Genomic DNA, 23,049 nt, shown 5'->3' with positions numbered 1-23,049 from the left:
AATATGCCATTTTCTTAATTCAGCACCGTGTGAATCAACGTGGCCATCTCTTCCGGCCTCTACATTCATTGATGGCGTCAGCTGGCAATGAAATGCCAGGGCACTGGGATCCAACCAACCCCCTGCTGTTTGCTGGCTTTCCCTGGGTGAATGGTAACATTTTCAAATGGATAAAAATCTCCAGCCGACGTCGCTCTCCTCCTCCAGAGCAGATTTATTACCGAGAGTTTGGCATTTGTCAGTGTCACATTCATATGCATTCTTAGGTGTCTATACATATATAGGCATAATTTAAACCTCCAGTGAACAAAGGCTATTTTTCTAGCTTGGAGACCTTCCAAAAGATCTTTGCGTTTCGTCTATTTTTAAATGTTTGTGTGATTTAAAAGCATGGTAACATCAAAGGATACAGAGGAAGGCTGGAAATTCAGCTTCCAGCAACTGATCACGTGCCACAGGCGCTTTTGGAGCCAATATTTACCTAACCGCGGGGTGGGTAGGCGTTATTCTCGGTCTACAGGGGAGGAAACTGAGGCTCCGCGAGATGGGTTGTTTGCTCCAAGTGGCCCCGGCTCAAGTCCCGCCCACTGAGAACCGGGAGAGGGGCGTGCCCACCAGTCCGGTTCCATATTCCATGCCCCTGCCATTTGATCACAGCTGCCTCTGCAGGGAAACACTCACTCGGGCTCTTAAAAGCTGTTTCCTGAGCATCTACTGTGTGGCACTTTACGAGGCTCAGGTCAGATCGTCGTGGGAAAAAGTAAGCACAAAGTCTTGCCTTCGGGGAGCTTACATTCGAGTGCACAACAACACAGATGCGTCCTGGGACTTGGTTTCGTCTTCACTCGATGACACGGAGATAGAGGAACAAGGCAGAATGTAACCATTCTGAGGGCTGGTTTCTGCTCTTTCCCAGATCATACGGGCACAGGACGTGGGTACAGGGCAGGATTTGGGGGAAGGACCGAGGAGAGTGAGGGGTATGTAAAGCGGTACCTGTACCTGCCCGGCCTCTGTTCCTTCCCCTGCAATACTTAGCTTGATCCCTTTGGGAGCTTGGGGTTTTGACAGCAGGCATTGCTCCTCTAACACAAATAGAGATTAGGTAAGTGGGGCAAGGTGTTGCTGGGATGGGGACGATAGAGAAGGAGATCCAGAATGCTGGGAGCAGGTGCTCAGAAAAGCAACAGTGGCCACACTGTGACCACACACACTCTTTTCCTCACAATTTCAGAGGGGAATCAATGGGAAAATAATTTCTCCTCCGGATGATCTTTTCAAAAGCACTGTCGTCAGCTACCATCCATTCAACAGTTCCTCCGGGTCAGGCACTGTTCTACGGTCTTTGTGCGTGTTGTTAAATTTAATTCAAAACAAAAAAAGAGAGAGGAGGAAAGAAACTGAGATTCAGAGAGGCTAGTGGATGGAGAAATTGAGATCTAAGCTGAATTTGTCTGGCTCTAAAGCTTTTGTCCTTCACCCCGACAGCCAGCTGCCTCTGTGGTTCCCCACAAAGCTTTAAGGAGAATGTGGGATTCATCTGTGATTCGCTCTGTGTCTTTTATTTCCTGGCCCACCACCCGGGAGCTTGTCAGAAATGCAGAGTCTCAGGACCCAATGCAGACTTACTGAACCTGAATTTGCTTTTTAGTGGGACTTCTGGGCACATTCAAGTCTAAGAAGCGCTCCCCTAGACCTCTTGCCAAAAGATATGACAGAGACCCTTCGAAAGGTAGTGGATAGTTACTTCTCTCTGGTTCCAAATACCATTATTTCTAGAATTGAACTGATGACTACTGTTCAGTTTAATCACGAAGTGACAGTTTAAAAACCTGTTTGGGTGCTTCTTCAATCAAATTGGAATGGAAGAAGTGCTGAGTGATTGAAGAAGTTAGTTTTAGAAGGAAGATTTCTGTTTCAAGGATGTTTCTATAGTCTTTCTAGGGAAGAGGTGCTCATCGTTAATGACTTTTTTTCCCAGTGGGGATTCAGATCGTACAGACAGCAGTTTGGAGGATGAATAGGATGTGGGGGTGCAGCCCACTAACCTGGATATAGGACAAGATGTATCTTTGATCTCAATCTATGGTCTATGCAAATCGTCAAAGTCTCTCTATTTATCTAGTGATATAGCTGGGTGTTTTAACGCCATTATAATGATGATTATGGAAACTTGTTTTTAAGGCAGGAAAATTATGTGGGTTAGTATTCAGAGACCTCAAAAACTCATAGGACTTTACAAATTATTTGTTAGACCCTTCCAACAACCAATAACCCAATCAACCAAACCATTAAAAAACATTTATTGGGAAGTTGCCCCGTGTCTTGGAGAACAAAGGGATTAATACTCCTGGTGCAGAAAATAGTAATTATGAATCACTTTCTTCCTGCTCTCTGTTCTACAAGAACTAAGCACAGTAATGAGTGTAAGAAGCCGAGATGACAGGCCCTGGGCACGGGGGACTAGGTGGGTGGCAGGGAGAGGACTGTGGTTCTCTTTCCATTCTCCTATTCACCCTGAGCCTGACCCCCTTTCCTGGCATCCAGAGCAGAATCTCCAAAAGCCTACTGAGCATCTAGCCTGGGAACACAAACAGAGTTCAGGCACCATGCTTGCTCCTTCTCTCTCACTTTCATCTCTGATCCCAGATTCCTAAACACTCGACCTTGGGAATATCTTCTCTACCTGCCCTCCACATTCCATTCATGAGCCCAAGCCCTCTGGAGGCTTCCTAACATCCAGAACAAATCAGGTTCCCCAAACAACCTTTAATGGCTCCCATTGGCTTAGAAGAAAATCCCACCTCCTCAGTCTGGCATCGGTGACCCTCTGTGATATGGCCCCACACTGCCTTTCTAGCATGTTGTTTCCCTCTGTTCACCTTTTCCCAGTCTTCAGCCAGATCGCTGACCCCACACTGCACATGTACGCTGCCTCCCCCACACACTGGCCTGTGCCTTGGTCCATTGTCATTCTACTTGGACCCCTCTTTCTGGTCCACTCTCCAGCTCTCAGAAATCATCCCTCTCCTTCAAGTAGTTTAACCCTTCAAGTCCTCGAGGACTGTCTTAGTTTCTACTTATTACTTGTCATAGTCTGCTGGGCATTTGGGCTTATCAAGATGTTTTCTTCCTTTGTTGGGCTGTGGTCATGTTACAACCATCTTTGTGTCCTCGGAGGCTAATCCAGGGCCTGCTTCTTAAAGGAAGGAGATGGGTGAATGAGGGCCAGCACAGATGCTAAAAGGATATACTTAGTATGAAGAAGTGTTGGAGGGTCTCTTCTTACTAAGGCCGAATAGCTCTATTACTGACCAGCTGGGTGATAAGGGGGAAATGAATTAACTTCTCTGTGCCTCTGTTCTCTTTGATAAACTGGCAATGACAATAAGGTCTGCTTCTCAGGGTTGCTGCATGGGTGCAAATGAATGTCAGTTCAGGGGCATGTACTTGCTGCTGTCTCAACATTGACACTTCTGTGACCTTTGCCCTTTCTCCTCCCGGTTCCCCCACCCCTTTTCACTCGACTTCTCCCACAACCCTATTGAGATGTCAATAACTACAGCAAGACCAGTCACATCTATTGAGCTTTAGTTATATGCTGGAGGCTATTTGAGATGTCTCTCAGGCACCATCTTACTCAATCCCCGCGGTGACCCTTTACAGGTATTGTTGTTGTTGTTATTATTATTGTATTTTTAAAATTTTTTAAAAATTTTTATCTTGTTTTTATTTTTGTCTTATTTTTATTATCGATGTTATTATTGTTCCCATTTTACAGATGAGGAAACAAGACAGAATAAATTCAGTAAATTGTCCGACACCACCCAGTGGATGAATCACAAGACGGGGATTCAAACACGGCTCTGTCTAAGTCTGGCCCCATGTTCTTCATACTTTACTAAATGCCCTTGGCACCCATGCCAAGCACATTCTGGAATATGCAAAAACAGACACACAAAACCAAAAATGCAGAAACCTAAACCATGTTTAAAACAAGTGCTTAGTAACTTGATAAGCCTTGTAAGTCTCCTCCACCATTCCTCCTTCCCCTCCCGGGGTGGGTCTAGGGAAAATAAAAGAAGATCATCGCTTCCTGGTTTGCCCAGTGGTTGGGACTGCGCAACTCTGCTGTAGTTAACTGAGCTCATTAGAAACCCACGGAAGTGAATTAAAGAAACATGACTTGTACCAGCCTACCTAGCCACATTTTAGGTTCCTGGGGCATATGGGCACAAGCTCATTTAAAAAGCATTTTTAACAAAAGCACACAACAGAAATGTTCAGCATATGTTAGAGTAGGTAGAGATTCATGGACTCCTAAATCAACTTGCTTTTTATAGCTGCTCAGAGAGGAGCAAATTAGTGCAAGCCATTTTTCCATCGGCGCACATGAAGGAGAGGCCGGGTGGGCCAAGGAACAGGTGGAGATGCCAGAATAAGTTTTGTGCCTTGGAGGGTCCCAAGCCTCTGGTAACCCCCACCAAAAACAATCTCCCACTCCCCACCCTCCCTCCCTCCCACACAACATGAAATATACCCTTACATGCTCATTCTGTCCAAGGCAGTGCCAACTCTAAGAAACTCCCCCAAAACTTTTTTTTTTTTTTTTTAGAGATGACATAAATAATACATCTCAATTAGAAAAGAGGCTTAGGGGGGAAAAAAAATGATCCTCACTCCCACTTTCCTAAAGAAAACATTTTGGTGTCTATCCTTCCAGGGTTTTTTTTGGTTGTTGATAATATATATGATATTATATAGACACACATAAATATACATACGTATATACACATTTATACACATGTGCATATATGTACGGACATTTCATGTTTACTTCCTTTACCAAACCATGATTATATTCAGTGTATTGTAATTTGCCCCCGCCTTGTAATATCACCATTTCAAATCCATAGTGAATGGTACATCATTATTATATAAATAAATATATTTATTTTAGTTCTGTGGTATTCTGTGGTAAGGCTTATCGTAATTTATTTAACCACCCAGTGTTGTTGGATGTTTAAGTTGCCTAACCAGGTGCTGTTGGTGACACCACCTCCAAAAACACCCTCATACATCCCATTCCAAGCACCTGTCCCATTATTCCTTTTTTTTTTTTTTAAAGATTTTATTTATTTATTTGACAGAGAGAAATTACAAGTACACTGAGAGGCAGGCAGAGAGAGCGAGAAGGAAGCAGGCTCCCTGCTGAGCAGAGAGCCCAACGCGGGACTCGATCCCAGGACCCTGAGATCATGACCCGAGCCGAAGGTAGCGGCTTAACCCACTGAGCCACCCAGGCGCCCCTGTCCCATTATTCCTTAAAACAAATTCCCTAGGCACTGTAACTTAAAAACAAATTACTCATTACCGTTGGGTATTGTAATCACTCCTTAATTGCTTGGTCTGAATTCACCCAAAGGCTCCTTTCTTTTTAACTGTTATGAGCCCTGACAAAAAAGGGGGTTTATTGGAGGTGGGGGGGGGTTGTTAAGGAGAAGAGGGCGACAGGGGAAAGAATGGCTTCGGGATCTAAGACATTACCAAAGAGAAGTAGGACTCGGTGCCGTGGGACTAATTATAATTATAAGGTCAGACTGAAGATGTTGGATTAAAAGCAAAACAGTGCAAACTAAGAGCCAGAAAGCAGAGATGGAAAAGGCTCCCACGTTTGCCTCCCTGCTCTGCAATTTCACCAACACTGGATCCCTGGCATAAAATCATGGAATGGCCACCTGTCTTGGCCTTTCGGAAAATATGTGGGCAATTGAGACCCACGAAGGTATTCATACTAATTGATTCAGTAGTAGTACTTCTAGAAATAGTACCTAAGGAATGAGCACCAAAGAAAGTGAAAGCATGTGTACAAAGTTGAAGAAATGTCTTTATGTACAAACTTACTTAAAGGAAGAGGAACTTTAATTCAGGGAAAAGAGTCAACAGTTAACTAAATTATGGTTCAGCTACTGGATAGAGTAGCATACAGCTATCTGGTACTAGCTGTGTGATCTCGGTACTCATATTATTACAGGCTTGTTGCCAAGATCAAGCCAGATAAATTTCAAGGCCCCTACAATGGTATTTAGCACGTAACAGGCACTGAATACATAGCAGCTAAATATGTAAAGAATGGGTTGCACTTTTGGAAATGAACGGGATATAAACCAAAAGGTGCCAACGAAAGCAGACAGATACCACTTTGTCATGGGGAACCCCGGGATCTGGAACTGTGTATCTTTGTGTCTCAATGTGGACTTGGTGGCTCTTCTGTTTCCAGACTGGAGACCCAGTCTTGTCAATGCTCGGGGGTGTCAGGCCCCAAGGATCTTCCTTACTCCAAAATAACAGAAGTCTGAAGTGGGCACTAGAGTTGCAATGTACTGATTTACTTGGAGAAATGTACATGTCATGTGGAATGGAGATTTCTGTCCCAGCGTGGGATGCTCTCTCTTCCTAGAGGCAAAGAGCAGAGGGAGGCCCAGCAGAAGCAGAAGCCATGATGTGAGCTGAATTACAGGGAGCCTTAAACCCTAATGAGAGGAACCACCCAAGTGTCCATCGATGGAGGAATGAACAAGCAAAATGTGGTTTACACATGCAGTGGAATACTTAAAAAGGGGGGAAGGGGTACCTGGGTGGCTCAGAGGGTTAAGTCTCTGCCTTTGGCTTGTGTCATGATCCCAGGGTCCTGGGATCAAGCCCACATCTGGCTCTCTGCTCCGCAGGGAGCCTGCTTCCCCCCCCCCCCCGCCTGCCTCTCTGCCTACTTGTGATCTCTGTCAAATAAATAGACAAAATCTTAAAAAAAAAAAAAAAAAAGGAGGGGAATCCTGATTCATGCCACAGCACGGATGAACTTGAAAACAAGCAAAGTGAAATAAAGGAGACACAAAATGAAAAGCATCATAGTAGTCCACTTACATGAGACAAATTCATAGAAATACAAAGTAGAATAGAGGATTCCAGGGACTAAGGGGGAGAAGGAACGGGGAGTTACTGTTGAACGGATCTGGGGCATCAGTTGGGGAGGACAGGAAAGTTCGGGAGCTGGATGGTGGGGACAGTTGCACAGCAATGTGGAGGTGCCTGGCACAGAGAAGGGCTGGCACAGAGAAGGGCTAAGATGGTATGTTTTGTATAGATTTAATCACTAAAACCAGATGAATAAAACCTCCAAATCGAACGAGAAAGGAAATACAGCATGGGGGTTGAGAGTGTGGGCTCTGCTGCATGGCTGTCTGGGCTCACCTTCTGCGTCTGCCTCTTGCTAGTCATATGTCATTGGGCAAAGTACTGATACTCTCCCTTATGCATTTGTGAAATGGTGAATACCTACTTCCTAGAGTTGTCATGAAGATTGCAATGAGCAGACCTAGGTAATTTCCTTGTCTTAGACTATAACTGGGCACATAGTGAGTCCTATGTAATTGCTAGGGGAAAAAAAGTGACTTTCCTGGTTCCTTTTGAGATTGTTACTATGAGAATCAGAAAAATTCAGTTGCTGAGACTGAAGCATTCTTTGTGTGGGGAATCTACAAGGAGATAGTCAGTCCTTAATTTGGTTTGTAAACATAGAACCAGAGAAAAGGGTCAGAGAAATTATGTATCCATTAGTATCCAGCTAAGATACCCTGATTTCATCATAGATGTTGTTCTGCCAGAAAAACTAGTAACACTCAAAATCCATTGACTGGGCTCTGTGTCTTTTACAAGGGGGCTGGACAGAGTGGTTGGGGCTTCCTTGTACCACTGTCCTTTGTCTGACCTTTCCAGACTGACCAGTTCCTCCCCAAAGCAAGTGGACACCCCATGTCCTTTGGGTGACCTGCCTCTCTGTGGCCTTCATGGAACATATACTATCTTTAGGCTTGACTTCCCCAAGAGACTTCCATCGCTCTGGAAGGAGGCGCAGAACACTGACAGCAGCCCGCTTGCAGCACTGTGGGTGAAATATTTGAGTTCTGTCACTAGAGCTATCACGGCTGTAAAAATCTTAAAAACAGTTTTTACATCAGTCCTCATTGCCCAGTATTTTCCCCTTTGTAAGCGATTTTCAGCTGGATGTGTCTGGTTGCTCCGTGCACTGTGTGCAGCGGGAATAACGAACGTGAAAGAGATGCTGGTTCATGCCGCTGGGTCCCCTATTCGGTCCAGCCCATTACCCATCTCTGGGTTGTCCTCAAACACTCAGTGAGCATAATGAGGGGCTTGATGTGGTGTCTGAATGTATGATGAGCCCCATTCATTTGCTTTTACGCTCCAGTAAACAGCTGCTGAACTCTCTGTGTGGTTTATTCTTAGTCTTCTACAGCTTCAAGTAACTCAAAAGCCAGCAATGCTGTGTACGCATCCTGTGTCTGCACATCCACAGCCTCCTGGGCCAGGAGCTGCTGCGTTTTGCTTTTGGGTGGAGAGGGGGATTCCCGAATGTGGCTCCATCTGAATGAACGTTGTTATATCTAACTTCACCCTAGACAGGGGATGGGAAGGACTGTTTTGGAGTCTAGGCTGAGCTCGACATCTTGCCCTTGGCTGGATGGGAGAAGGAGGCACCAGCCAAGCCCGGGCTCCCCTAAAGCATGGAGTAGCAGACAGTGTCCATCTGTGATTTACATCTGTCCAGTCTGTCTGAGGTAGGGTGCATGGGCCAACCTCGCTGTGTCTGTGTGTCTGAGGATTTGTTTTTATTTTTTTTTCCAGAGCAGCAGGAGGCTGGAAGTGCTGGGGAACGAACACTCCTGGGAGCAGCTATCAAGCAAGGATTCTTGGCAACTGGGGTGTAAATATCTCAGCTCCCTCCCCACTTTGGTGGCATACTTATGAGGCTTGTGAGGCTTGTGTTTTCTATTGTTTCCTGGATTCTTTTTCTTGTAGAATGAAGCTCTAGTTGCCTGTGGAGGTCGCTGGCTGGATATGCACTCCCTATGGGCTGCCCTTGGCCTTGCTGGGCTGCTTCCCACTCCTCCACCACTGGCCCCTGAACCTCCCACATACACCCACTGCACCCACGTCCCTGTCTCACGGTCCACTTTGGGAGAGCCTACAGCAAGATGTGTCAAGGAAAGAGCATAAGATTTAAAAGTAGGAGTTCTGGGGCACCTGGGTGGCTCAGTGGGTTAAGCCTCTGCCTTCGGCTCAGGTCATGATTTCAGGGTCCTGGGATCGAGCCCTGCATTGGGAAATCTCTGCTCAGCAGGGAGCCTGCTTCCTCCTCTCTCTCTGCCTGCCTGTCTGCCTACTTGTGATCTCTATCTGTCAAATAAATAAATAAAATCTGAAAAAATAAATAAATAAAAGTAGGAGTTCTGGGCTTTGTCCTGGCTCTGTCACATGTCACACAGCATTAGGTAACTGACAATTTCTCTGAGTTATAGGTCCCTTACTTATAAAAACTGGACCATATTAACACCTGCTTCATTGACTGGGCCATTTGTAAAGCCCATTTGAGAACATATAAGAGGGGAAACTGCATAGGATAAAGTTCCTTAAAGATGGTCATCATATTGTTTTATGTGGCCCCTCTCCTTCCCCTATTGTCCGCAAAGTGCCCCCCAATATTTCTCTATGCTCTTCTTATCTGTATTCATGCTAATGGCCTGTGTACAAATCATGATGAGAAACTCCAGCTTTTCAATATTTTTTTTAATATTTTATTTATTTATTTGAGAGAGAGAGAGAGAGAGAGAAAGAATGAGCAGTAGGAGGGAAGCAGCAGAGGGAGAGGGAGAGAAAGAGAAGCAGACTCCCTGCTGACCAGGGAGTCCGACGTGGGGCTCAATCCCAGGAACATGGGATCATGACCCGAACCAAAGGCAGATGCTTAACAGACTGAGCCACCCAGGTGCCCCCAGCTTTTCAATATTTTTGCAGCTAATTCCTTATGATGCTTTTTACCCCCTTCTTAGTATGAAAATTTTCACATGTGAAGACAAGAGAAAGAATAGATCAATAGACCTTAGAATTGGATTCAATGACTATAAACATTGAGCCATATTTGCATCACCTGTTAGTTTACCTGTCTACCTATATCTGTAATCTATCTTGCATAATTAAAAAAAAATCAATTTCTAGACTCATGATGATTTATCTCTAAGTACTTCAGTCTACACTTCCAAATTCCCACAACACCCCTCATGCACATAAGCAGTTTAACCTTAAATGTTTAGTATCATCTAACATATCACTTATATTCAAATATTCTAATGGTCAATTGTATCAGGAATGTTTTTTATAGCATCTTTTTAACAAGATTTTTTATTTATTTGAAAAAGAGAAAGAGAGAGAGTACATAAGTAGGGGAGGGGCAGGAAAAGGGAGAGGGAAAAGCAGGCTCCCCAGTGAGCAGAAAGCCTGACGTGGGGCTCCATCGATCCCAGGACCCTGGGATCATGACCTGAACCAAAGGCAGATGCTTAACCGACTGAGCCTCCCAGGTCCCCCCAGCATCCTTTTTTTTTTTTTTTTTTTAAAGTCAGGACCCACTCTAGGTTCATTGCAGAATATCTATGCTTGGAAAAAACCATGCTGGCTCTGATTTTGTGTGTGTGTGTGTGTGTGTGTGTGTGTATGCATGTACGCATGTGTGTGCAAGAGTGAACATGTGAGGACAAAGTATGCATGGGGTTGTCTGTCCCTGAGCATCCTTATTCAATGAAACCAGATCAGTGTTGTGGCTCTTTGGGCCTCGGGTGACAATGGGACAAACCTGAGTCTTGTCAAGACATTGGATCTTGCCTGGTGAGGTGGCCCCTGCCAGCAGCGGAGGGTTCCAAGCAGGTGACGCCTGCCAAGTCCACCCGGCCGCCATGTCAGGGCTGTGCTACCCACCGCTCGGCCACCCTTGGTGATCACCAGCCACTCACAGAAAACCGCGGCGAGCGACATCAGCTGTCAGCTGAGGAAGAAGGCATCCTGCCCAGTGATGTAATGAAAGATAGAGTTTCTCCTTTTGGAGGAAAAAATCAAACTATTTGGCAGGTAGCACGCCTATTGAGACGAGTCAGCGTGGGCTGTTATTCCAAATTGCCAACATTCTCCTGTCCTTTCCTGTCTTCAAGGAGATGGTGAGATAATAGAGACAAATGATGAGGGAATTGTGAGAACAAGCAAGAGAACAGACCAGAATAACAGTAAAGAGTTATAAAGTCTCAGATACATACTTACTAAATGAAAAATGAATAAATAATAGAAGCAAGCATTGGTGGAAGGCCTCCACAGCAACATGCTGAGATAAGTGTTACATTTCCCTTTTACAAATTAGGAACCTGGGGTTGCCAGCTGGCTCAGGACCACGTAGCCACGACGTCGTGGAGCTGTGATTTGAACCTGTGTCTCTCAGATTGAGCCTCTATGCTCTTTAAGCAGAGCCCCCAGTGGTAAGTGCTGTGCTAGCCTGTACCATAAGCATCTCCTGCCACAGATGTCACTGCCGCCTCTTGTCAGCACCCAGCACAGTCCACACAGAACAACGTTTGGGTAGTGTTTTTTGAATGAAGGTCTAACCCGAGATATGCATACAAAAGGTGAAGATCAGCTAGATTCTTAAGACCTCCATTAATTTTAGTGACTCAGAAGTCTCTACCCAGTTCCTCTTTCTTTGCCCTCTGTGTCATTGAATCTGAGTACTCTCCTACTTCCCCCAATTCGTCCCCAAATATCCTCCCCAGCCCAAAGCAGCAGCTTCTTTGCTGCTATTTTCTGCTAAAATGTAATACATGCCAAATACACTAGGTACTCGTATCCCTAGTTCTCCCCTACCTTTTTCCCCCAACAAGCCTTTCGTAACAAAATGCCTCCTTGCATAAATTAGAGAGAAGTGTTGTTTGCAGGGTCCAGAAGCTATGTTCTTGGTTATTTATTCTCCCAGGAGGACCCTTTAGAGACTTACCCAGGAAGAATAAAATGGAAGATGCTGTTATCTCAGAACTGGAAAAGCCACCATAAGAACCAAATCTCTCCCAAGGAGTGAATCAGAACCCAAACTCTGCTTCATACTTAAGATCCTATAAATTCTGCTTTCCCAATGAGTGAAAGATTAACACAATTCATGAAAGTAAAATTGGAGAGATGAAACAGCTGCCAGTTCGCTCTCATTCCCCCTGGGAGGTGGAGAGGGAGCTTTGAATGTCAGCCCTCTTAAGTTTGGTGACCCAGAGGCTGTTTGGAGCCCTCTCCCACTCCCCACGCTCATCTACTTCCACCTGAACTCAGGCTGAGACATGAGTGACAAAAGGTGCTTGGTGGGAAGACAGGACTCTAGGCTTCAAGGTTGGGCTTAGCACTTGCCTGGGAACAAGAGGAGGAAACCACAAGTATGGAGAGAGGACTACTTTGTAAGCAGAAGCTTGAGGTGCTTGGCCCCTGCCTTTGTGAGCTTACAGGCTCTTGGAGACTTTTGGAAGAGATAGGAATCACCAGACAACTATACCACCATGGTGCTCCTAAGATTTGGAAGTCAAGAGGGCCTTAGGAGGACATCAGGGAGGGCTTCCCAGAGGAAGCAGCATCTAATATGGCAGTCAAAAGATGACTAAGCATTAACTGGACCAAGCTAGAGGAGTGGAGCAAAGTGGAAGAATGTTCCAGAATGTTCCAGGGGGAAAGACTAACATGATGGAGAGAGGCTGGAACCTAAACCGTGAGGCAGTAAGGAACATGTGATAAAGCTAGAATGGAGAGAAGAGGCCTGGAGGCTAGAGGCTTGGAGGGCTGTTGGAGGCTGACAAGTGTGTGCTTTTGACGACAGAGATAAGGAAGGAGATGTGAGGCAGCGGAGTTCTGCACGTGTCAGGGGGCCGTTTAGCTCTTCTCGGCACTGGCTCCCACCAGGCCCATGGTCTCCATCTAGAGCCCCACCCCCATCTTAGCCTCCTGCTCAGATCTCACGTAGTGGATTTTTCCATGTGTTTCTGTAATGTTCTGCAGATAATGCCATCGTGACCTGCTTCACTGTCTCTGCACTTACGCATCCTTCATTCTTTTACTTGCTCAGCAAATGTTTATTAAGCAGCTTCTATACCCCAGCCACTGTGCTAGGGGCTGGATAGAGCGATGAACCTAACAAAGTCCCTGCTCTCAAGGAGCCCAAATTCTTTTCTGTGTGAGTGTGTGAGTGTGTGTACACCCAGTATATAAATAAACATACAATTTAATGTCAGAGGGAAGAGAAAACAAAGCTTGAGACAAAGCAGGGTGCTGTTTGAGCTAGGTTGGTCAAGTGACCTTTGAGCAGAGATTTGAATGAAGTGGAGGAGTAAGCCAGGCTGACATCCGGGGGAGGCGTGTTGTCGGCAGAGGACACGGTATGCAAATGCCCTGTGGCATTTATGAGGGATATATGAGGAGTAGCAGGAAGTGAAAGAGGCTGACGAGGACTGGATGAAAAGGAACCTATCAGAGTCAAGGTCAGAGAAGGAGCAGAGAGAGGGGCATAGCGTACTGGTTCTTCAGGAACAGAATAAGGGTTCTGGAATGATTCTGCATGGGCAGAGAAGTGTTAGATGTATTTTGTGCAGAGGAGTGACATAATCTGCTTTGTTCTTTAAAAGCGTCAGGCTGACTTCTGTGGTGAGAACAGACTGTAGGGACAAGGGTCAAGGCAACACTGCAGACGGGCTTGATGGCAGGACCAGGGTGGTAGCCGTGCAGTGGTGAGGAAAGGACGAATCTGTGACATGTTTTCAAGGTAGAGCCAGGAGGATTTCCTGACAGATTGGATGTGGGGAGAGAGAGAATCAGTCAGTCGAAGGAGACTGCAAGAAATTGCAAAACCGCATCTTAATGATCCTCTCACATGCCACTCACCACCTCCTTCTAGAACAGTGGTCCTTAGCTGCCCCTCCCCGCCCCCACTTCTCTTAAATTCTGGATGCCTTTGAGAATCTGGTAAGGGCTATGGACTTTCCCCCTGAAAAATTTGCCATATGTATATACATAAACAATTCTGTCTATAATTTCAGACAGTCACAGACATTATGAATCCACTCTACCCCCGACCCCGGAATCTAGGGGTGAGGGACCTGCCCCTTCGCTGTGGGCTCCTTGAAGCCGGCTGCCCCTACCTGACCTTCCTTTCCTGAGCAGAGTCACCTGAAGACAGCCGTAGCTCAGTAGCTCAGTAAACGTGTCACAATAAACACGTGAAAAACAGAGCTGTCCTGGTGATAAGGAAGCATGTCCCATTCACACCTCTTCTAGTAACCGGGACTATTATTATACTAGAACAATAACCCAACCCAACCAACCAACCAACCAACCAACCAACAAAAAAGCTGGGGAAAGGGGAGAAGGAGAGACTAGAAAAGGGAATTACAGCAGAAAAGCATTTTTTAAAAAATGTTCTTTTCAGAAAGCGTTGGTGGAGATACACCAGCGAAGAAAACATGTGAGTAAAAATGTAATCATTCCGCTGGTAACGTTGGGACATTTCCCACCTCAGCTGTGGGCAGAGGGAGGAGCCTGCTTCAGAATTTCTGCACAAGGAGAGAGAGATCCTGCTTGCCCCTGAGCCCCAGGCCATGCACAAGGAGGGAGGAGCACTTTATCCTGAGCAAACTCAGCTCAGAGCCCATGGGTGGTGGGGGGTGGGGGTCGGGGACCGGGGGAAGGGCCAACAGAGAAAGGCCTGATGAGATCCTATAACAAAAGAGTTAGACACCATAACAATAAAGTGACATGAAAGTGTCTCTGAATGGTGCAAATTGGGTTCATTATTCTGAATCTGCCACTGAACATAACTGATGATTTCCATTCAGCGGATGTGTGTTGAGTTCCCCCGTTACAGGTGGAAAACGGAAAATGGGAAGCTTGGGGAAACGAACATCCCAAAGCGGAGGAGCAAGAAGCAAGACCCAGATGTTGCCGAGTCCAAGTTTCAATTCTCCCATTCAGAAGGCGGCTTTCTGAAACGCCTGCCTGCTCAGCCGGGAGGAAAACAATTAGCCCTCTTTTGTCCTGTGAGTCAGAGGGAGGTTGGAAAGGGCTGTCTGCTCCCCCTTCCCTCCAGCTGACACATCTCCCAGAAGAATGCCACGGAAGCCCCAGCCCTGGGGGAGAGCCAGGCTGGGGTGGGAGGCTCCTGGGGAGCTGTTTCAGCTGCCTGGGTCCCGCCGCTGAGGTCTCTCTGCACCTGGTTCCTTAGCTCCTGCTTGAGGAGCCAGCCTAGCTAGAACACTGCTGCCATTTGGGGACAAAGAATGTTCTCATCGTGCCCTTCCCCGGGATGAGGTGTCTGGCCCGGCGGAAACATAGCAATCTGAGCAGATGAAATCCACATCTTGTTCATTTTACTACCTTTGCCCCAGGGCTCGAAGACTGGTTATAATTTTGGTTTTCATTTTCCAGACATTTTTGCTTCTCCTCTAAGTGTAAAAAGGCAGCATGGACTTTCTAAAGGATGTGAGGCAAAGAGCAGGAGAAGGAGGAGGGGCACTCTGGAGAGAAAACTACCTGCATCTCGAGTGTGTCTCTTCTGAGCTTCTTAGAGCAAAGAGAGCAGAGCTCCCAGACAGGGTAAAAATCTTAAGAGGCTCTTGATAGGAAATATGCCGACACTTGTCATCTACCCAATGGCTCCTAATCCTCTTCCATGAACTGAAATCCCCTTGAATTGGATTATAAAATTCCTCGTGGTGGAAGGCACTTCACTTAAAAACGCAAAGCCCTTGATTGAGAAAGAAAACAAACACTAATTTGAAATTTTTTGCCTCCAGGAAGAAGACAGGGGGCAGACGTATTACAGGAGCCCGGCTCCCATCTCTTGACCTCTGGGTTCCCAGATGTGTGAGAGGCACACACCTCTCAGGATGGAGATCGTCCCTCCCTCCACCCTCTTCAACTCAGTCACATTTCCACAGGAGCTGCTACTTGGACTTGTTTAAAAAAAAAAAAATTATTTTAAGCATTCGGCAGAGGGAAAAGAAAACCCGGTTTAGAAGCCAAAGGGCCCTTTCGAGTGACCCATTAATTGGATCAAAGCTTCCCTCGATGCGGGGATAATTGCTTATAACTGGCTGAAGTCTTTGACCTGGAATCTGGACTGACAAATGTGAGATGGCAAGTCAGGGAGAAGACGAGAGATAAAGCACCAGCTGCAAATGACCGTGGGCAGAGGCGAGGGCACCTGCTGGAGGAACACTTCTCCCCTCTGGTTGCAGCTCAGGTTACTCCCTTATGGACCCTCTGATCTTTTCCTGGACCTTTCTGTCCTCACCAATGACTCCATCCTGCACTCTTTCGTCTCTTGCTCGTAGCTCGGCAGGAGTGTGCCTCGGGATTTTGAACATGACTCCAGGGTTAGAGGTGAGCCTGGGGCTCTGCTGTGGCTGGGGGTGGGACGTGGGGGTCTAGGAAGAGCCTGGCCTCTGTCAGGGGCAGAAGGGGGCCCCTTGCCTCCCATGCCAGCACCAGGGTACTGCCTGTGGGGTGCCATTAAGCATCTCAGCGCCCCACCCTGGGGATGGAGACCCATGGCTGTTCAGTCACCGTGAGCTTAAGGTCATGCAAGTTTTATAAAGGGCTACCCATCATGTCCCTGCTTGGGTCAGTGTATCTGCAAAACTGTGGCTGCCTCCCAGGAGCTTTGGGATTACAAAGAAGCAAGAATGTAAATATCAAGGAGCAGATGGATGGGTCAAAGGGTCCCACTCACACTTTATTTCCCGTGAAGCTTCCTGCCAACTACTACCCAGCCTTGCCCACGGCTTCCAGCCCTCAGCTTGGCCCCCAGCTCTGGCAGAGCCTCCTTGGTAAAGAGTGGAAATCACTACCTCATAGTGACACAGCTTTCTCTTGCTTTATCTGACTAGGGATGAGAAAGTCTCTTCCTGTTTCTCAAAAATTTCAAAGTCAAGCAAACAAAGAGGGACTTCCAACAGAGGATTTGCTGTCCTTACTGGGTCTCTTCTCTCAAACCCTATCCACAGCCCTCCTCTGGGGAGAGCACATAGACCTGTTTGAGATGCCTAAGGAGCCACCTCCTTGTGTGTTCCCTGCAAGAAGGAAAACACTATACGGCAGAGCCAGGAGACTCTGGATCCTAGCCTAGGGACATGCCCAAGAGTTGCCAACTCAATTGGGACAAAATGGATGAAGAATAGGGGTTTAATTTCAATTTATTCATTTATTTTTTAAATTTCTCACATTCTTTTGTGCTCATGATGCAAACTTTGAAAGATCCTAAAGAGTAGACAGTGAAAATTAGGTCTTTTTCCCCTTTCCTGGGCACCAGTCTCTGTGGGGGCAACAGTGTACAGGAGAGATTGTGACTAGGAACCACGAGTCAGGCACTCAGCTCAGAGGCCAGGGGAAGCACCTGGAAGTGTGTGAGGAGGGAGGGTTGGCCATTGGGAAGGAATAGAAGCCACTGGTATGACGTGACCGTGGAGGAAGAATGGGCAGGACTTAGGTGTTGATTGGAATTGAGGAGCAGGAGTGGGGTGCAAACGGGGATCCTGTGACTGGAGTCAGCTGTGGAAGGCAGAGGAGAAGGCTGGCCGAAAAGACAGTGGAGGGATGGTGCGAGGCCCAAGTTGGGGTTCTGAGAAGTGCAAGGGAGGCAGAGGAAAGCCTTACCAACATGGGGTTTGGTTTTCAAAGAGCAGGAGTTTTGCTGGATTTTGAAGGTCAAATAGGGTTTATCTGTGGGTGGACAAGAGAGGGAGGGCATTCTAGAAAGGAGAACTGCATGCAGGGTTAAAGGTCAGAAGGTCCAATGGAGGGATAATAAGGGTAGGCTGCCATATCAGAGAATTCAAAAAAATAGACTTGGAGCAGATTACAGACAACTTGGAAAATGGTCCCAAGAAACATAGGCTTGAGATGAGACCAATAAACAAATTTGAGAAGATAAGGAAAGTAAAAGAAGGGGCTTCTAAAGAGGTTTTATGTGTGTCCTACTCACTTCTTCTTTGGGCATCTCCTTGGTGAAGTTTCTTCATCCTTCTCTCCAAAAGTTAAACCTTAGTCCTGTGCTGTGTATGAACTTCTGCTTTTCTACCCATCTCCCCATGTGGTCATTAGTCATTTGTATGCCTGCCTTTCCTGTTAGAGTGTCTTTCTTATGTCTCATTCTCATATTTCTGGAATCTCTAATAGCAGCAATGATAATACTAATTAATATATTATTACATTATCAAGTAGACTGTCTTATGTATCTTACAATGTTATCTCAAGAAGGCTCTTCAAAGCCCTATGAAGTCCGTAGCTACTAGTAGCCCCATTTTAGAGCTGAGGAGACTAAGGCACAGGGAAGTTACTTGTCCAGGGTCACAGGGGCCAGGATTTGAGTCTGAGTGGTTGAACTGCACAGCCTACACTCTGCATTATTTTCATAAAGGTAATAACACATAGGAGACATTTGGAAAGGACCAGACATGGAGCAAATTGTTTTACATGTAATAGATCATATAATCCCTCTCATTACTGTTCCCTTTTGGCTGGTGACAAAACTTGGTTCTTGTTTTAATTTTTAAAAATTTTTTATTTAAATTCAATTTAGTTAACATGTAGTGTATTATTAGTTTCAGAGGTAGAGTTTAGTGATTCATCAGTTGCATACAACACCCAGGGCTCACCACATCAAGCGTCCTCCTTAACGCCCATCACCCAGTTACCTCATCCCCCCCACCCACTGTATTTGATTTTTTTATTTTTATCTTTAAGTAATCTCTGCATCCAGCTCGAACCTGAAACTCACAACCCCGAGATCAAGAGTTGCACGCTCTTCTGACTGAGTCACCGCGGTGTCATGGGGAACTGGGTTTTAAGCCACGTCTAAGTCATGGAGGAAGAAAGCAAAGGGCCTGGACCGATGTCCCCAAACTCTTAGATACGTCCCATACTCCCTCCCAGCACGCGGTGTGTGTGCTCATTCGATATTTATGGAATAAATAAATGGCGGAAGTAGAGGAAGGAGGAAAGGAGCGAGGGAGGAACGGAAGAAGAAACGAAGGGAGGAAAAAGGAAAGAAAGCATGAAGGAAATAGCGGAAAATAAATCCAACAAGATGTAGCAATCAGCTATCTCGTGAGCTTGGCTGGCACCGGTGATGCAAAGATTACATTACGTAAATATTTTGAAAGAGGACTCTGAGAGTAAAACCTCTAAATCAAAGGAAGCTTCATGAATGGGAAACTCCACCGCCACACTAGCTGATGGGGAAATCCTTGAGAGTAGAAAGGGCTTCTTGGAGCGCAGGTATAGAAGCCAGGGATGGCTTTCCTCCCGGAAGTCCCGGCACACTTCCTTGGAATAGCAAACTGTGACGAGTGTGGGTTCCTTAAAATCAGCCACACTCAAGAGGTACCTTCTTTTGAAATACTTGCCGGTGTTGGGTTGTTTGTAAGGGACACCAAACATCTCTTCTATTATTCCCTGACCCAAACTGACCGACAAGATGAATGAGAACTCAAACAGATTTCTTTCTTGTAGAAGGATAGTATTTGATTTTATAGACTTGTGTACGTGTGCGTGTATGTGTGTGTGTGTGTCCTGGGTTTCTCTACTGCTGGGTGCCCCCAGAAGGAGATGTGAGGGCGATCTGGCTGTGACATCTGTCACCCCACTGATTGTCACAGGTGATTCGGCTGATCTGGCTGGCCTGGCAGGGGTCCCCTTCCTCCCTCACTGCTCCATGTGAGTCCCTCCCGAAGTGGCATGCTCTTTCGGAGAGGATGACCTTTGCCAATAGGAGAGGACTGCTCTTCGGTCCAGGGTATACAAGTAGCTGTGCTCCCCTGCGAAAACCTCCAAACAGGTTCATTTGTAGGAGAATCTAGGGTAGTCAGGCTTCCAAGACTCGAGACACATCCAAATGAGGCACTGCGTGTGGCAGTCTGCCTTTCTTAAAAAAAAAAAAAAAGAAAGAAAGAAAGAAAGAAAGAAAAAAAAAAGAAAAAGGAAGGAATGGCATTTCTACAGGGTAGCCCGGCCTGCTGGAGGTACTTTTCTTAGGGTAATCAAGCCACGCCTGGTGGATTTCTCTACCACAGACAGGAAGACCTCAGTTGAGCATACTGATAGAAACCATATTTTCCAAACCCCAAATGGGGTCATAGCATCAGACTGAGCACTGAGTTTTGCTTTATGAATGTAGTTATATGAACTTCTCACCATGGCACAAAAATGACATCATCTGTCATCACCCATTTTACAAATTGTCTTTGTGGAAGGTAAAATGGCCAGATGTCAGGACCACCCAGGGCTAAGGGGACAGGGATCCTTGCCCCTGCCCGCCCCCAACCCCAGAGCCAGCAGTCTTTGAGGACAGCAAAGTGCAGTCACAGGGATGGGGCCTCTCTGCCCCACAGACACAGTGGGCCTTGGGGACACGGCATGGCTCACGATTCCTGTGGTTAATGAGCTCACCCTTGGGCCGCCGGCCGGTCTGCTCCTAGCGAGTTGCCAGCCTCTCGGCGGGGGCTGTGAGTCAGCCCTGGGCTGTCACACTATCCAGAGGGGCCACAGATCTTGGGAGCCTCCCCAGACCCAGAGCTGCAGCAGGAAGCCTGCTCAGTCTAGGCAGCCGGCGGTTCTCCCTCAGTGCCCTGGGAAGCGCCTCCCGGTGGACTGGAATTCAGAGCATTGTGGAGAAACCCCTTGTCACACCCACAACTAGCCTGTCCCTGCTCTAGAAGGGGACTCTGCCCACACAGAGTGTCTCTGAAGCGCTTCAGAGATATTACTGAATTAATCTCCTTTGTCCTCCACATAATTCCAGTGGAATTAGTCAGCTTTAATAGGTAGCATCTCATTCTACCTCCCGTTCTGCCTAGACGTACAGCTCCAGCTTCTTCCTCCAAGGCCCTTGTCTGGCTGCTCCTGGTCTGTGGCTGTTGGGCTGTGTGGTTAACCGGGGCTGGGCTACACTGGTTGAGGGGGTGGGAGTGGGCGGACAAGGGAAAGGGATATGACGGAGGCCTACTAAGACACGGGGGTGGGAGCTTCCTCATGTTTTAGCCCATGGAACCTTCCCCCACGGTCCTCCAAGGTAGGAATTACTATCCACTTTCTAGAAGAAGAAACTGAGGGTCAAGCAGGTTTGTAATTTGCTCAAGGTCACAAAGCTGGTGAGGCGCAGAGCACTGATTCAAAGCGGAGTCCGTGTGAGTCTATTAACCAGCCTGCAGGAGCCTTGTTTGGAGGAATCTGTATTCCTCGCATTGTTTTTGTTTATTATTAAAAAAAAAAAATTCCTCCCCAAAACCCCTCACTATAGGAAACCTCCTGGACCACATGACCCTGTTCCCAGGCATGGGGTAATTCTTGGTAATATGGTGATACAGTGTTGCAAACTGCAGACAGGGTGGGCTCACCCGCTTCACCAGCCGAGATGATACAGAGATCCTACAGAAAGCCGGAGGTCAGGCACTGGCCTGCCTTCCTGTGCTCTGAGTGCAAAGAACAGTCACTTACCAGGTTTGTCTGGCTACCGGTTCCCTCACTCCCCACTTCCCCACCCTCCTCACTTAGCTCTCCTACCCCGGCCCCCAGCTTCTCCACTCTGTGTTCTCTCCCCCACAGTCTTTCCATTGGAGCTTTCTAAACCAGCGTGGACTCACCCAGCACCATCTTCCTTTTAAAGGCTGCCATGTGACCCAGCGATTCCAGTCTGGGTGGACACCCAGAGGAGATGCAATCAGGATGCTGAAGAGCTATCTGCACTCCCATGTTTGTTACTCACAACCACCAAGACCCGGGAACAACCCAAATGTCCATCAGTGGGTCAGTGGGTAAAGGAAATGTCGTATGTACAGACAGCCGAGCACCATCCGGCCCGGAGGAAAAGGGAATTCTGGCCTTTGGGACCACACTATGCTAAGGGAACTAAGCTAAGCAGAAAAAGACAAACACGGTATGAGCTCACTTATATGTGGAATCTGAAATAGTGAGACTCACAGAGTAGAGTAGTGGTGGCCTGGGGTCTGGGGGTTAGCGGGGGAAGAAGGAGGGTGGGGGCAGCGTGGGGTGATGTTGGTCAAAGAGGATGAACCTTCAGTTACAAGATGAGTAAGTCCTGGAGATCTAATGTGCACCTTGGTGACCACGGTTAGCGGTTCTATATTATACCCTTGAAATTTCTTAAGAGGGTAGATCTCGGGTATTCCCGCCACGGGGAAAGAAGAGGGTAAGTATGTGAGGAGATGGGGTGTGAACGGGCTGGGTTGCGGTGATCATTTCACATCGCGCATCCGAACATCACATCGCACAACTGAAACATACCCGGTTTTTGTCAGCTCTCTCTCCATAAACCTTCTCTGGCTCTCAAACCATCTCTAGGCGTTTCCCCTCCAGGCGCCAGATTAAAGCCACTGCAGAATGGGCCACCATCCCTGACCAGGCTGCAAGAATTCAGGCCTCTAAGCCTTTGTTGGTGTTATTCCTTCTACCGAGAAAGGCCTTCCCTCCTATTCTGAATGGTGACCTCCTTCAGAGCTAGTTCAAACACGACTTCCTACGAGGAGACGTGTGCTCCCCGTAACCCACTGTGGGGTCCTGACCGTGCTCCCCGTCACTCCGCATTAGTGTTCATCTTCCCCCAGAGGCCCGCAGCCCTCAGCCCCAGGGCAGGGTTCGCTGGGGTGTTGCACGGGGCACCCAACAGGGTAGCAAGTCATCGGCACTATTAATAGTAAAAGCACCAGAGTTTTTGAACGAGCTGCTTTTATTATAAATTGGAGTGGATTCAAGGTTATTCTTACAACAATGTCATTTTCACTCACTTGCATGTTTTCCAGAGTAGACAAGAAAGGGGTGGGGTTGCACCAGCATCAGCTTTGCCGATAACTGTTCCAAGTGTTAGAAAAAAAAAAATTGAGAAAGGGTCAACCAATCTGAAGGTGCATTAGTGGGCTGCAGCGAACCCCTGACGCATGCACGGTGTGTGTCTGCACGTGGAATTAGTTACTTATGAATGTGTATGTGTGTGGACGCATGCAGGTGTTGGGGGCAGGGTGCTCTATTTATTCACGCTAAAAAATACCCCTGGGTGAGAGCAACGATTATTTCCACCAGGTTGAAGGTTAACTGTGATCAAGATGGAACAACATA

The 23,049-nt window shown here is 46.9% G+C and overlaps 1 long non-coding RNA gene across 1 annotated transcript; it reads left to right on the top strand.

The window, feature by feature from the left end:
* The first annotated feature begins 15,057 nt into the window (after positions 1–15,057).
* On the top strand, positions 15,058–19,430 carry LOC309840468. The gene is made up of 2 exons (XR_014298614.1): positions 15,058–16,302; positions 18,664–19,430. It is a non-coding gene; the product is annotated as an uncharacterized lncRNA (long non-coding RNA).
* Positions 19,431–23,049: the final 3,619 nt, after the last annotated feature.

The sequence above is a fragment of the Mustela nivalis genome (assembly GCF_964662115.1).
Source record: "Mustela nivalis genome assembly, chromosome: 9".
Taxonomy (NCBI): Eukaryota; Metazoa; Chordata; class Mammalia; order Carnivora; family Mustelidae; genus Mustela; species Mustela nivalis.
Note: the sequence above shows the minus strand (reverse complement) of the source record. Positions and strands in the feature narration are given on the sequence as shown.